At 41.0% G+C, this 16,685-nt stretch overlaps 1 non-coding gene across 1 annotated transcript; it reads left to right on the forward strand.

The window, feature by feature from the left end:
- Window positions 1-12,374: 12,374 nt before the first annotated feature.
- On the forward strand, window positions 12,375-12,480 carry LOC145621726 (small nucleolar RNA R71). The gene has a single exon (XR_014108530.1). It is a non-coding gene; the product is annotated as a small nucleolar RNA R71 (small nucleolar RNA).
- Window positions 12,481-16,685: the final 4,205 nt, after the last annotated feature.

A 16,685-nucleotide genomic window follows, 5' to 3' on the forward strand; every position in this document is an offset into this window, starting at 1 on the left:
ACACGTACCACCACAGGAGGGGTGACGCACGGATCTAGGGAGGAGAAAGGGAGGGCCGAAAGTGAGAGAGAGAATTAGGGTTTGGGATGTCTTGGTTGCTTGTCTGACAATTCACAGTGTGTAAATTGTTCTGTCATGCAACCCTAGGTATGGTTTATATTTATAGATCATATCTAGAAATAAAACCATGTCCAAATCCTAATTGAAATCTACTTACAATCCAAGCCCAAACATAAGATGTGTCATATACTCACGAGGCCCAATAATGGGCCTCTAACTTGTTTAACCCAATACTCTAGTGTGTGACCTTGTAGGATCCATCCTATAAGGCTTTGGACCATTTGATAAGCCCAAAGTCCAATTGTCATATCTAGCAATAGACAATGGCAACCATATAGTATGAACTTATTATCTCCATAACTGTGATCCTATGATATATCTAGTAATTGCACTTATCGAAGACATAATTCCTTCAGCCATCTCTCAATAACAACATAGGAATCTAACCTAAATTTCAGATCACAACCTTCAATACAAATTACATGACAATACTACTCTTTTTTTTTTTATTCAACTCAATTTTTCCTTCTCTTTTTCCTTTCTTTCTTTCCTCTTCATATTTTTTTTTTTTTTTGAATGGTGTTTGGTTTTCATAAATTACAGCTTCCTTGCCAAACCTTTTGCACACTCTTTCATGAATAGACTTTCAAGACCTCATTCGAACCCAATTACACAACTTCCTTGCTTAAAATCAAGACTCTCAAACTCGAACCTCACAAGCCGATGCTTCACTAACTACAAGGGTTGGTAGAACATAGGCCGCTAGGTTTGTAATGTGGTTTAACCAAGAAAGGGGAAATAAGGCTTAACATGGCTAGCAAGAAGGTATATGTAAAATAAAAACCAAATTTGTAACAAAACACAAGGAAACAAAGAAAAATGAGAAGAGATGCCCTCTTCCTCCTCTAGAGTTATATGATCACGGTCTTGGGAGCTAGATACCAACACAAGGATTAAGACACGCATAGTTAAGGATCCAAAATGCCGCTCAACAAAAGTGATGGAGGCTTGAACAATAAACGCTCACATGGGACATGGAAATAAGCAAATACCAACCAAGGGAATCCTATTTACTACGGAGAGCAACATCATCTTACCACTTTTCCGTGAACTAGGGGTTCAAACGTCCTCAAGAGTTCTAAACCGGGCTACCTTAGCTTCAAATGTGTCTAGTTCAACCCTAAGCACTCTCAATCCGTGAAGACCCTCTTCAACTAGGAAGGTAAGCATTCAAAAATATGTCATAACAAAAGCATATAGGTCCACATTTCCAAATGAACGAGCAAATTCTCAATTTTCAAAAATTTTCTCTTGTCATGATTATGAATGTCACATAAAGGAAAGAAGAAAAGCAACAAACATAGGAAAAAGGAAGAAATCAAAACGGTTCATAAGAGAGGCATGTAAATCACATAAATCCCAATCGACATACAATGATCGTTGAATACAACATCAACGATCCCAGGTTCCTTAGAACCAAATCAAACAACCTCAAACCATTCAACTTCTTCCTAATCTAAACTAAACTATGCAACCAATCAAATATTTAAAGAGTTGAGAAGGGGAATTTGTCACCCAAATATGCTTAGAAAACTCAAGTCCACTATCAATGAAGCTCCATTGCTTGGAAAAATTTGGGGAATGCGCCAATAAGCCCTACAAAATGTCAAAATCCAACACAACTCGGCTAATATTCGGTTAGTAGCAAGAGAAATATAAAATGAAATGAAAAGAAAGCAAAATAAAGAAAAAAAAACTACCAAAGAAAAAGAACAAAGAAAAGAAGAAAAGGTTTGGATTAAAGGGGAATTTGGATTTTTGAAATTGGAAGCAAAAACAACACAAGGTTATCATCAAATCATCAAAAATTTTTTTAGAGAACATAGAAGGTGAGCATCAACCAACATCGAGAAAAAAAAAGGCATGCAAGAGACACCTATTGGCCATGAATATGCCCCATAGAACAAAGCCCTTAAATGAAACAATGAATAAGCACCCCCTCCACACTTGAACGAAAAACCGTCCTCGGTTTGATAAAAAATGGGAAATAGGTGGGAGGAAGAGCTAAACTCGGCCCGAGGGCTCTAGTCCTCCATGTGAGAACTAGAGCCCTCTCCATATGGACGCCACTCATAGTCGACGTCGATAGGAGGGCCATGGGGATCCCATCCACCGGTGTAGCCCGGTGGAAAACCACGGTTCCGGTACAACTCTTGTTGATAGTCCGAAAGAGGGTCAAAGGGAGGGGGTTTCTCAAGAGGCTCGGATGTATACATGGGGTAGTTAGGATCCCCACGGTAATCACATCCCCCCGGTGCCTTGTAATCGTACCCATCAAAGGTGGGGTAGTTCACACGGGGGGGCCCTTGAGATGAAGGCCCAAACCAATAGGGCCAAACTGGTCGACGGGGAGTCCCGTCAGCATGCGGTTCCTCGTGACAAGGAACCGGCCCCTGTTGGGGCGGAAAATACGGGTAGTTCACCGCTTGGTCAAAATGCCCTTGGTTTACATGCCAATCATAAATGTTGGCATTGTAAACCAAGTTCCCATCGGCGACTTCCGTCAACCGGTTTACTTGCATGGACAAATGTTGAAAAGCGGACTCAATGTTAAATGAGGAAGAAGAAGAAGAAGAAGCCATACCTCCCCCACTAAAGGGGGGGACGTTCACTTGTTGAGACCCTTCCCCATAGTGGAAGGATTGATGCTCGAAATGTTGCTGAAAACCTTGTTGTTGTTGTTGAAATTGTTGTTGTTCTTGGAATTGTTGTTGTTCTTGTTGGTCAAAGTGCTGCTCTTGTTGCCGCCTTTGCCTTGGGGCCCGGGGAGCTCTCTCCCTCAATGACAAGCTACCCTCCTCAAGGTTAGCTCGGGGAACGCGCCATTGATTTTCATCTTCTGGCGGGTTGGTGATGTAGTCATTCGGGAGGAGGCACCAAGAAGAATCGCGGACCATCTAAACCCGCTCATCTCCTCCCACGCGATTAGGCACCTCGCAAATCATCCCGGCCGTCTTGAGGGCCCCTAGGTTCAGGTTGGGTTGCTCATCGACTGGGGTAAGCTTGGCTAGCTCCGCTCCATAGCCTAACTTGCAGGCTATCCATGTAATCATCCCCCCCAACTGAAAATCACCAGTGAGGGAGAAACAAAGTTGCGTCTCATGGAAGAGGTCTGTGAGGAGGCCCCCGAAATTCATCCCATGGTCATAGTTGATGTACCCGTCGGTGGCCAACCACAGTAGAACGAGCTCTTCTTGGTTATTTTCCCGAGATTTTGGCGGGAAAATAAGGCATACACCATTAGCCTATGAAAGTACCGGAGGGCCGGATGGATGATTTCCGACGCCTTTGCCGATCTTGATTTGAATTTGGTGTTGCCTTGGGTGATGGTGCCCCACCACTCTTGCTCGTCATAGCCTTGCCACATCCTCTCATTATCATAAGCTCTGTGCACTGGGCTCTCGGGATCCCACCCGAACATCCGGTTGAGCTCGCTCATTGTCACCTTCCGTGGGTTCTTGAACATACGGAAGTTAAGCTCAAGTTCTTTCACCCCTCGCCTCTCGATCGATTGAAGGTTGAATAAAGAGAGGAATTCGAGGGTGAGCTCCCGGTAGGTGAATGGTGCCTTGGACTCGGCCTCCGGGTTGTGGGTGAATTTTTATGGAACCTTGATATTGAGGAAGGTTTGCCACCCGAAGGACTCGGCCATGTCGCGGACATCGGCATCGATGCCCAAGGCCTGACAACATTCCTTGTCATAGAAACGGGTGGACCAAACGGCCCGCTTGGAGAGCTCATTATAACACTTTTCTTAATAAGGTGAAGCAAACTTCACCTTATAGGGCTGAGGAGGTGCATTGGGCACCGCCGCGGAGCTAGATGCGGCTTGAGAGGATGACCCCTTTTGTGATTTTCGGGAGGAAGACCCCGGCAACAAATCTCTTAATCGGCGAGACATGATTGATGCTAGGAGCTTGCAACAAGAAGGACTACAAAAGGATAGTACCTACAAACAACCAAGAATCCAACTTCAAACACTCATTTCATGAATATAAATCATCCACAATCAAGACAACTAGCCAAAAAAAGGGCATTAAATAGTGAAATGGGAACCACTCGATGAACAAAGATTAGGAAAAATTAGGACATATGAGGGGGTTCAATCATCACTTCAAAACATTTGTACATTCAAAACAAGGTGATGGAGGCATTAGCACTATCCAAATGCTTAATTTAGCATGTTGAATTAGGAGTTGTCATCCAATTGCAAAATCCTCAATAAAACAATTCATCTTGGCAAGAACCTTACAAGTAACAATTTCGTATCAAATCAAGCAATACTAGCATGAATAATTGTAGTTTAGCTTGAATTAAACACCATGAACATGTATTATGCTAGCATGAACGAGAATCAAACCATTATACAAGTATGAAAATTTTGCAAGTGAAATCAACTACAAACTTCATCCAAACAACATTATAGCCCAAACATGACAATTTCAAACACATACTACTTAAATTCAACCCATTCAACCACCATAAACAAGTAGTACATGCAAGAACTAGTAGTCATGCAATTCCATCAAATTTGAGTCTTCAAAACATAAATTAAGAAACAAAATGGCTAATTATACTTAAAAAATCAACAATTAAGTGAAGTAGAGTAAGAAATTCATACCAAATTGCTTCAAACAAACTCAAAGAGCAAAAACCCAAATCGGATGAAATTTGCCGATCTCGACACTAAAAGATGAAGAGTTGATTTTGAGGTGAAATTTGGAGTGAAATTTGTGATTTTGATTGCGTGAGGGTGATTTCAAGTGAGAAATTGTGAGGAATGAGGGAAGTGGATTTCTTAGGGTTTGAGTGAGAGTATGAAATGAGGGGAAAGTGAAGAAAAGAGGAAAAACGAGCTTTGAATTGGGCTCCATTAGTCTGAAATTGGCTCTGAATTGGGGATAATGGTGCGGTCGCTCCACAATGTGGAGCGAACGCTCCACATATTTGGAGCGGGTCGCTCCTCTCTGGTGAAGCGGACGCTCCACTGGTCTGAAACTTACCTGAACTGCAAGAATGGTGCGGACGCTCCACATGGGAGGAGCGGACGCACCATTCAACTGGTTTTGCCCTCTAATTCCTTAGAATATGAACAACTTTCCTTCACTTAGCCGCATTTCCTACTCCATTCCTACCCTACAACATCAAACAACAACAATCCATGTAACCAAATATCCAAATTAATCCAAATCCACAAATCAAAGGACTAAAGAAAATAACGAGAAACTCGGGTTGCCTCCCGGAAGCGCTTTTGGTTAGCGTCGTTAGCTCGACGTTCCTCGAGTTGATCAAGGAGGGTTGAATTAACAATGCACATCACTTAGAGTAACTGAAACTGGTTCATCACTTGGGGATCATTCAAAATAAGGCTTGAGGCGGTGGCCGTTGACTTTGAAAGGGGAGTGGCCATCTTGAGAAATTTCATATACTCCATACGGGAATACCTCCATAACAATGTATGGCCCACTCCATCTTGATCGGAGCTTGCCCGGGAAGAGCTTCAACCTCGAGTTAAAGAGGAGCACCTTTTACCCTTTGACAAAATCTTTCTTGATGATTTGAGCGTCATGACACGCTTTTGATCTTGCCTTATACATACTTGCATTCTCATAGGCACTCAACCTCAACTCCTCTAGCTCATGCAACTCTAAAAGCCTTTGCTCCCCCGCACTATGGAGATCCAAGTTGATTTGCTTGATCGCATAATGAGCACGATGCTCCATCTCCACGGGCAAATGACAATTCTTCCCATATACAAGCTTGTAAGGGGTGGTCCCAATTGGCGTCTTGAAAGCGGTCCTATAAGCCCATAGAGAATCAATGAGCTTAGAGGACCAATCCTTCCTCGTTCTGGCAACTGTTTTCTCCAAGATCATTTTGGGCTCTCTATTTGTGACCTCCGCTTGACCACTTGTTTGGGGGTGATAAGCAAGCCCCCGGTGTTGAGATACCCCATATTTCTCAAGTAGTCGCACGAAGGTGTGGTGCTTGAAATGTGACCCCCCGTCACTAATAATCGCTCTTGGAACACCGAATCTTGGGAAGATCACTTTCTTGAAAAGGTTAACCACCACCTTTGAGTCATTTGTTAGAGAAGCTACGGCCTCCGCCCATTTGGACACGTAGTCAACGGCAACCAAAATATATTTGTTCCCATTTGAGGAGATAAAAGGGCCCATGAAATCTATCGCCCACACATCGAAAACTTCAAGCTCAAGGATGGGGTTTTGTGGCATTTCATCCCTTCTCGAAATATTCCCCACCCTTTGACATCTATCGCAGGTCTTGACAAATATCCAAGAGTCTTTGAATAAGGAAGGACAAAAGAGCATTGATTGAAGAACTTTTGAGGCGGTTTTCTGAGCACTCATATGCCCACCACAAGGAGAAGAGTGGCACATATGGAGAACACTTTGAAACTCATCGTCGGGGACGCATCTCCTCAACAACCCATCAATCCCTCTCTTCAACAAAATCGGTTCATCCCAAATATATCTCTTTGCCTCGTGCTTGAGCTTTCGACGTTGCTGTGAAGTGAAATCCGGAGGTATGGCACCAAAAGCCAAGTAATTCACAATATACGCATACCATGGAGCCGACTTCACCTCAAGAACATATAGCACATCATCCCTTAGAGCATCCTCTATTAGCAAACCATCATCCTTGAACCTTGCACCGCCCAACCTTGAAAGGTGATCCGCCACCACATTCTCGGCTCCCTTCTTGTCTCTCATTTCATAATCAAAGTCTTGGAGAACTAAAACCCATCTCAACAACCTTGGTTTAGCTTCCTTCTTCCCTATCAAATATTTGAGAGCCGAATGGTCGGTGTACACAATTGTCCTAGAAACAATGAGGTAGGTTCTAAACTTCTCAAATGAGTGAATAACCGCTTAGAATTCCTTCTCGGTGGTTGTGTAGCTTCGTTGGGCGTCATTGAGAGTTTTGGAAAAATAATGTATGATATGAAGCTTCCCATCCTTTCGTTGCCCAAGAACCGAACCAATAGCCTCGTCGCTTGCATCGCACATGACCTCAAATGGAAGAGACCAATCTGGACCTTGGACAATAGGGGCGGTGCAAAGGGCCTCTTTCAACCTACAAAAAGATTCTTGACAAGCATCATCAAATACAAACTCTTTATCTTGTTGCAATAGGGATGTGAGAGGCTTTGCAATCAAAGAAAAGTCTTTTATAAAACGTCGATAGAACCCGGCATAGCCAAGAAAAGATCTCACTTCCCTCACGTTGGTGGGGGGAGGAAGTTTCTCAATGACCTCTACCTTGGCTCTATCAACCTCAATGCCGGCATGGGAAATTTTGTGCCCAAGAACAATCCCACTTTCTACCATAAAATGGCACTTTTCCCAATTCAACACGAGGTTAGCCTTCTCACATCTTTCTAAGCAACGAGATAAATTAGATAGACAATCTTCATAGGTGGCTCCTCCAACGGAGAAGTCATCTATAAAGACCTCTATCTCATCCTCAATCATATCACTGAAAATAGACATCATACAACGTTGGAATGTTGCGGGAGCATTACAAAGCCCAAAAGGCATCCTACGATACGCATAAGTACCGTAGGGACATGTGAAAGTCGTCTTCTCTTGATCCTTGGGGTCAATCGGGATTTGGAAAAATCCCGAATAAACATCAAGGAAACAATAGAAGGAATGCTTTGTAAGCCTCCCCAACATTTGATCAATGAACAGTAATGGAAAATGATCTTTGCATGTACTTGTGTTAAGTTGGCGATAGTCAATGCACATGCGCCAACCAGTTACAAGCCTAGTGGGAACTAGTTGATCATGATCATTTTTCACTACCGTCATTCCCCCTTTCTTAGGCACAACTTGCACGGGAGATGCCCAATCACTATGAGCAATTGGGTATATAATTCCCGCATCAAGAAGCTTAGCCATTTTCCTCCGCACAACCTCTTGCATGGAAGGGTTAAGCTTCCTTTGCCTTTGCCTAACGGGTTTGGCATCTCCCTTTAGATCAATTTTGTGCATGCATAAAGAAGGACTTATACCTTTGATGTCATCAATGGTATAGCCTAAAGCTTTCTTGTGTTTTTTCAAAACATTGATCAAGAGAGAGGTTTGCTCCTCCGTTAGGTTGGAATTAATAATTACGGGGAAAGACTCATTAGAACCAAGAAATACATACCTCAAGCCCAAAGGTAGAGGTTTCAAGTCTACCTTTGGTGCTCCCTTACCATTGGTGTTCTCCTCTCTTTCCTCAACTTGAAAGAGATCATGGGTGTGAAAAGCCTCTTCCTCCATGCTCTCATCCATGCACTCGCTCTTGCTTTCCTCTAGCAAATCCTCATAGAATTGAATGTTGTCCTTGTGAGCACCTAGCTTAGAATCATTTAACAATACATTTTCTAGGGGATCGTTAGAAGCATGCAAATGGGAACGAGAAAATTCACTAAGCATGGTATCTAGAACATCTACTCTAAAGCATTCACCACTTGAGAAGGTTGTTGCATGAAATTATTCAAATCAAACTCAATTGAATCATTGTCAATTTTTAAAGATATTTTACCCTCCTTCACATCAATGATGGCCCTAGAGGTGGCTAAAAACGGCCTACCCAAGATAATAGGAATCCTCTCATCCTCATCCATCTCTAGCACATAAAAATCCACGGGGAATGTGAACTTTCCTACCCTAAGAGGAATGTCCTCACCCTTACCCATGGGAAACTTAATGGACAGATCCGCTAGTTGGAGAGTAATGTTAGTGGGGGAAAGGGTTCCTACACTAAGCTTTTGGTAGACGGAGTAGGGCATGAGGCTCACACTTGCTCCTAAATCACACAAAGCTTTGTCAAACTCAATGCAATTAATAGAACAAGGGATGGAAAAGCTACCCAGATCCTTCAACTTGGCGGGAAGTTTGTTGGAAAGGATTGCACTACAACTGGCGGTCAAGCTCATCGTTTCACACTCCCTTCTCCCACTCAATAGATCTTTCAAAAACTTAGAGTAATGGGGCATTTGTTTCATGGCATCAACAAAAGGAAGGGAAACATGCAAATTCTTAATCACATCCAAAAACTTCCCAAATTGAGCGTCAAGCTTAGCTCTTACAAATCTTTGTGGAAAAGGTAGGCTCTCCTCTCTAGTTTGGAGATTTAGGGGCAAGGGGGTGGTCTCTTTCTCCTTTTGCACCTCAACATCCTTCTCCCTCTCAACATTAGAAGGCTCTTTGGTTCTCTCATCCCCTCTCTCTAACTCTACTTCATTTTGAGGTTCCTCCTCAACTAAAGGGTCACTCCCTACTACCTTTCCACTCCTTGTTGTCACGGCATACAAAGGTTTTGGGTTGACTCCTTGACTAGGGATAGAGGAAGAAAAACAAGAAGATGAATTAGAAGCAAGTTGAGTAATTTGGGTTTCAAGCATTTTCATATGAGCATTGGCTTGCCTTTTATCCTCCTCATTTCTTTTCTTTTCCTCCTCATTTATTTTCTTTTCCTCCTCATGCATTTTCATGATGGCATCTAGCTTAGCCATCACGGGTTCATTAGGAGGGGCCTCAATTTGAAGAGGTTGTTGAGGTGGAGGAAGTTAGGCTTGATGGAAACCCGGAGGTCTATTGGTTTGGGCATAGTTAGAAACATTTTGGCCCCTATTGCCTTCGGTGCCTTGGTTGGGAACATTGCTTTGTCGATTGTTTCCCTTGTTACCTTGATCACCAAAATTTTGATTTTGATGGTCATGGTATCGGGAGTTGGGTTGTTGGTTTTGATAACCATACCCCCTTTGGTTAGAGTAGCCTCTTCCATTGAAATTGGAACACTAGGCGAAAATATCAATTGGCATCGGGGGGTTTTGAACCGGTGGTCAGTGGGGGGGTGGCAATTAGCTTTTGAAAAAGCCACCGGTTCAAAACCGGTGGCAAAAACAAGTATTGCCACCGGTTAACCGGTGGCAATAATCTGTCCCGCTCTTTTTTTTTTGTGTATTAGTGAGTATTGCCACCGGTTAACCGGTGGCAATAATGCCCTTAAAAAACAAATTTTTTTTTTTTTTTTTTTCATTTTTTTCACTTAAAATGTAGCAGAAACATATTTATATGTATAATATAAATAAAAACACATATATTCATCAATATGTAAGTAATTGTACACTTTTTAAGAGTGAAAAACTAAATTAATAACTACAAATAAATTAAACGTACAACAATTCCAATTTAGAAGATCTAAATTAATCAAATTACACAAAACTAAAATCGAATATAAATAAAAAAATTTACAATATAAAAAAAAATATTCCTTCATCTTCACTCTTCGATTCCATTTTAGATCTAAACCAATAATATTCCTGCATCAATCAAAACAAAAAAAAATCGATTAAAACAAGCCACTAAGACATGCAAACAGAACACCCACAAAAATGCAAAAACACAGAAAAAAAATCCACAAAATTAAAAACAAAAACAACTGAAAAACCCAGAAAATCTACAACTAGTAATACCCAGAAGAAAACCCAGAAAAAAAAATTAAACAAAAATGAAAAGAAAATCCCATAAATAATTTAAAAAAGCCGAGAAAAAAATCAAAAAAATCAACAACTTAAACCCAGAATATTCGAGAAATAACGAATTAAAATCCCAAATTGATTATAATCGCATAATTAAACCCCAAAAAACGCATGCATCAATTAAAAAAAAAATAATAAAACTCATGAAACATAATCCCCAAAAACCCAGAAAACCCAAAAGACCCAGAAAACATGAAAAAAAAATCAAATTAAAAACACTCAAAAAAATCCAAAATTAAACCCACAACCCACGACCCACCAACCGTCACCCCACACCACCAGCTCCATCACCCAAACCCTGACCAGATTTACCCAACGCCCCACCCATAGCCCAGAAAACTTCGGCTAAAAACCCAGAAATTTCGAAAAAACCCATAAAAAATCGATAAAAATCAAATAAATATCGAAAAATCGATAAAAATCAAATAAATATCGAAAAATCGAATTAAAATTTGATAAAAAATCGATTAAAATCAAACCTTAACCTCGATTAAAGTCGGTGTTGCTCATGCATGTGTTCGTGGCGTTATTGTAGAGGTGGTGGTGTTAATGTTGCGGTGGTGGTCTTGGTGGTGGTGGTGGATTCATTCCCGTCGAGGAGAGGATGAAGGAGAAGAGGGAAGGAGGAGAGGGAAGAGATGAGAGAGAAAGAGAAGGAGGAGAGGATGAAGGAGAAGAGGGGAGAGGGGATCGGAGCTGATCGAGGAGAGAGATCGAAAGAGAAGGTGGAGCTGTGGGCTGATCGAAAGAGAGGAGAGAGGACGGAGAGAGGAAGGAGAGAGGACGGAGAGAGGAAGGAGGAGAGATAAGAGATGAACGGCTGGTAGGTGGAGTGAAATGGTAGGGTTTGGGGTATTTAAAGGGCCGAGTTTTTTTTTTTAAAAAATATATTTAGTAATTGCCACCGGTTCAAAACCGGTGGCCTTTCAAATTTTTGCCACGGGTTTGGTTGAACCGGTGGCAATAACTCTTTGCTTCATCCCGCCACTAATTTTTGCCACGGGTTTTCAAAAACCGGTGGCTAATGAGCGTTGTATTTTTCAATTTTTCTACTAGTGGAAGGGCCTCCCCCACCATGGTATTGGTTACCATAACCACCACCACTTTGGTTCCAACCATGGTTTCCACCTTGATTCCAATTCCCCATTTGATTGGAGTTTGGCCTCAAGTTCCCTACATTTTCCATTCTAGGAGAAAAATTCATAGCATTGATATCTTCTACATTATCATCATGTTCATAGGGAGGGGATTGAACTTCACAAGCATACACACAATGGGAGGTATCATGATCATAGGTTTCACAATTTGAGCAAAACATGCATCCTTGAGGCATTTTATTATAAGAAGAAGGGGAAGAAGTGGTCATACCATTTCCTCCCTTGGTTGAAGGGGAGGTAATACCATGAGGGTTGGACCTTTCTTTCATCGTTTCGTCCATTTGCTTGGCCATCTTGGAGATTTGGGAAGAAAGGTTGTTGATTGCGTTGGCTTGCTCCAATGCATAGACACCCGTGCTAGAAGTGGCCTCCCTTTCTCCTTCATACCAATCATCATAATGCTTTGCGGCCTCCTCTATTATGATTCCACTTCATCCTCTCCTGTGTTCATGATTGGACCGCCGGCGGCGGCATTTAGGCTTGTTCTCCCTTGAGGTGAGAGACCTCCATAGAAAGTGTGGATGAGTTGATACTTGGGTATCCCATGATGTGGGCATTGACGATGAAGCTCTTTGTACCGGTCCCATGCCGCACTTAGAGTCTCACCACTCTTTTGGCGAAAACCTTGAATTAAAGATCGAGCCTCGGCGGTCTTCCTATGGTTATAAAATCTTCTCAAGAAAGTCGTAGTTATTTGGTCCCAAGTTGTGAGAGAATTAGGGGGCACCTCCTTCTCTAGCCATTCTAGACCTCTCCCAATTAAAGAAAATGGAAACATCTTGAGGCGGATATACTCTTGAGTCACTCCGTTGGGTTTGATCGTGTCACAATACTTCTCAAATTCTTTCAAATGCTCATGAGGGCTCTCAAATTTTCCACCCGAGAATTGTTTCCTCTCTATTAAAGCAATCAAATTGGGCTTGATTTTGAAATTGTTGGCTTGAGTGGTAGGGGTTAGGATCCCACTTTGGGCTCTAAAGGCTTCGGGATCCCCAAGACGACTCAAAGGTATATTCTCTCCCATTTTAGAACCTTCTTCACTTTCGGACTTCAAGATTGAAAAGGGGTTGATTTCCGGACTTGATGGTGAATTAGGGCTATCTAAGTCTTCACTTGAGGGTGAAGATGGTGGAGTATCTTCCAATTCTCTTACTCCTTCTTTCGTTGGGGTGTGAGAATTTCTACTCCTCGCTCTCGCTTCTCTTCGAAGTAAGGACAAAGATCTCTCTAGCTCCAGATCGATGGGAATCAATGACCTTGAGCGGGTTCGTCCTCTGTTCATACAACAAAGCTAAGGAGAACGTAAGCACTAACTAGTAACAAGTAGTAGCAAATACTAACAAACAAGAAATGAGATAGTCTTAAATAAAGTAATGAAAAAGCAATGGAAGCCGTCTCCACGGCAACGGCGCCAATTTGACAAGGTAATAAACGTGTCGTCAATTGTCTATCCCTAGATCAAATATAATTTATACAACCTAAACAAACCTAATACGAGTATAAGGCAAGCATAGGGGTCGAACCACAAGGAGACATGCATAAAAACCACATTCACTACTTAAGACTTAAGCTACCTCGGGACAAGAGGTGTGAATAACTAAGAGATTAAACTAAAGATTAAGAATGATTAAAAATCAATATAACTAAACACCAAGGGAAGTGGGTAGATGTAGTTGCCATTTGATTATGCAATAACACGGAAGCAAAGCAATGGTAAACTAAGCATGCAAGAATATCGAAATAAAGCTCAATTTAACCGCCTTCCGGGGTTAATCGATTTCTCCTAACATAGTCTCTATGTTTCCACACTAGAACCATATATTAGAAGGTGCAATCAATGAACTATCGATAACAATGAACCTTAACTAAGTCAACTTCCGTTTCTTGTTAGCAAAGATTCACCTTTAATCAACTAACAATGTGCACTTGCAAGAAGATTAAAGAATGTCAAACATACAAAGACTTTAATCACCATTAACATAACCCAAACATCATAAGCATGAATCAATTAACAGCTACACCATCCCCACACCCTTGGCTAGGTGACTACTCACAAATCATATTGAACACAATATCAATCATCAAATCAATAAGCATCAACATGATCAATAAGTAAAGAAGGAAAATCAAAATAAGCAAACAAAACTAAATACAAAAGTAAAGAAAGAGAGTAAGAAATTGCTCATTAATTGAAGATGAATATTTACAAAGATTTAATCAAGCTCCTTCTTCAATATCCAAGTTCATCAATGAAAATCCACACTTTCTCTCTCTACTAATGAAGTTTCTCACTCTAGATTAGGGGTAAAATGTACATGTTAATCTCATTACAAACCTAGGGGTCTTTATAAGCCCCTCACATTACTCTAAAGAAAGATTAAAATGCACGGAACTACCCACGAGAGCGGCCGCTCCATCGAGGGTGAGCGGACGCTCTAAAGGGTATTAATCAAAACAGCCGCCTTACTGGAGCGGGCGCTCCAGGTGTGGAGCGGGCGCTCCTCTCTGGTGGAGCGGACGCTCCATAAGTCTGGAAAACAGGGGATCAGATGAGAAAATGGAGCGGGCGCTCCTCTCTGGTGAGCAGCCGCTCCTCTCGAACGCTGCGGACTCTTCATCAAATCCATGCTCCTCTCTTCCGCTATTCCAATGCACTCAAAAAGGTTGACTAAGCCTCGAGCAGAATCACACGAGCACTCCATTCAACCTACTCAAACACTCATACACAAACATAAGTATAGAAAAGAGGGAAAGCGACAAAGCAAGGCCAAAAACAAAGGAAAAGGAGGGGAAAACACAAAAAGGAACAAGGCAAAGCAAACTAAAACAAAGTGCTTGAAAAGGCTCAAACAAGTGCCAAGTAAAGGGAAAAATCCTTAAAGAAAAGGATAAAAGAGTGGTATAAATACCACTCATCATCTGGTTAGTAATTGCTTTGTCTGTATTGTTTTTATGATCTGTTCATCTAACTAGAAATATTTGATTCATAGACTGTAGATATTTGAATGATTTTTTATGTAAAAAAAGTATTATTATGTTTCATCGTGCTTCTATTTTATGTCTATTCTAAATATTTAGCTTTTTATTATGCATTTGAAGCACGATTATGATGACTTTTGAGTTGTTTTATAGCCTCTTTTCAATAAATATATATTTTTTTTAATTGTATTTGGTTCCGTATGTATTGCAATTTTTTAGGTAAAAGTCAACATTCTTTGATCTTTTTCTCTTTTGTTAATTGTATCTCTAGCTCAGGTGGCCTCTCACACTATTAGCTATGTTCTTAACATGGATATGTGGCCAAACATTCATTGTCGAAAGAAATACCTTTAAGAAGCATAAGGTGTAGTCATTGATTGGTTGTACCACGCTACAGGATACATGTAATTTATTTTACCACTTTACAGAATACATGTCAGTTTTATGTATTTACAAGAAATGGAAGTTCTAGAACCCTCTATTGTTATTTATTGTTGTTCTGTTTTTGTTCTTGTTTGATATTGCTGTTGGTATTGTTTTATGTTGCTGCTTCATGCATTGAGGTTTTGTTGCAAACTTGCTACTGCCTTTCTTTGTAAACTGTGTTGCTGCCCCGGCTATATTCATGGTTGTGTTTGTGTCCTATCTTGTGTGTTTTGGTGGTTGTGATTGTGTCCTATCTTGTGTTACTAGAGTTGAACCCTACTTTTATTATGAATTTATAAGTTACCTATAAAGCTCTAGGATACTACTTTGACAAAGCTAAGCTCACCTATGGCCCAACCTCACTTGCCTGTTGGACCTTTTTTAGTCCCATCTTGTTATATACTTTGACTTGAATTAATAAAAGAAATACTATTTGTGTACTAATTATAATAACTTACTATAGGACTGTAGGATTCGAGTTTAATAAGTCAAACCAGTCAACGGTAAGCAAGGAAGGAACTTCGATTGCTTGAAAAGTATTTTGAGTCCGTTAAAGAAGTAATTGGATGCAAAGGCATGTTTGTTATAATATAGTTGTGACTTGTTTGTGACTTTTCATATTTAATAAGATTTCAGAAGGGCTTGTGATCAAAATATGTATTTATAAAAGTTTGCTTGTTATAATTGTGAGTCTTCAGTATATTTGTATCTTGCATGATGTTACGAATTTTTTTAGCAATCGTATGCAATCTTAATGTCTTCTCCCTCTTACAGATTGAAGGTCGGAAGATTGTTTGTCATCTTTTCCTGACAGAAATGCAGTACATCAATACAAGAATTCGAGAAAAGCAGTAATATTGCTAGGAAGGCTGCGTGCCTGCATCATTTCCTATGTATGATGATGAGAAAGAGAGTGGCAATCTATACCTGATGTAATTATCTGCTAATATTCTGCTGTAATTTTTTGTTAGTTTGATATTTTCCTGATGTTGATTTAACAATTTTTCTGTACTCTTACATGCAGAAGTACATTGTTGTCGATAATTTTAGCTGTATTTCTGTTTGAGATAGCTAGTCCAACAAAAGGTTGAGACTGTAGGAGTTTATAGGTACTACGCAGCGGAAATAACATATATGAATCATATTCAATGAAGTACCTAATCCCAAGAATCGCATGCATAACACACAAGACACATAATCATACCTTTGAAGCGTGAATTCCACGAAGCTATTCGACAGGCAAATCAGGGAGAAAATAGAGCCCCAAGTGTTGCTCCTCTACTTAGTCCACGAGATTCGAACGAGCCGTCCACCAATACTAGATTGGTCGAGTGATTGAGGAAAACCGCGATCACCACCTTTTTGGACAACCGACCACCGCACGAACCACCACCACCACGAGACACCACCGGCGCCGGGAGGAGGAGAGAGCCGTGAGAGAGGGA

This window comes from Chenopodium album, chromosome 27 (assembly GCF_948465745.1).
Source record: "Chenopodium album chromosome 27, dcCheAlbu1.1, whole genome shotgun sequence".
In the NCBI taxonomy this organism is placed as follows: domain Eukaryota; kingdom Viridiplantae; phylum Streptophyta; class Magnoliopsida; order Caryophyllales; family Amaranthaceae; genus Chenopodium; species Chenopodium album.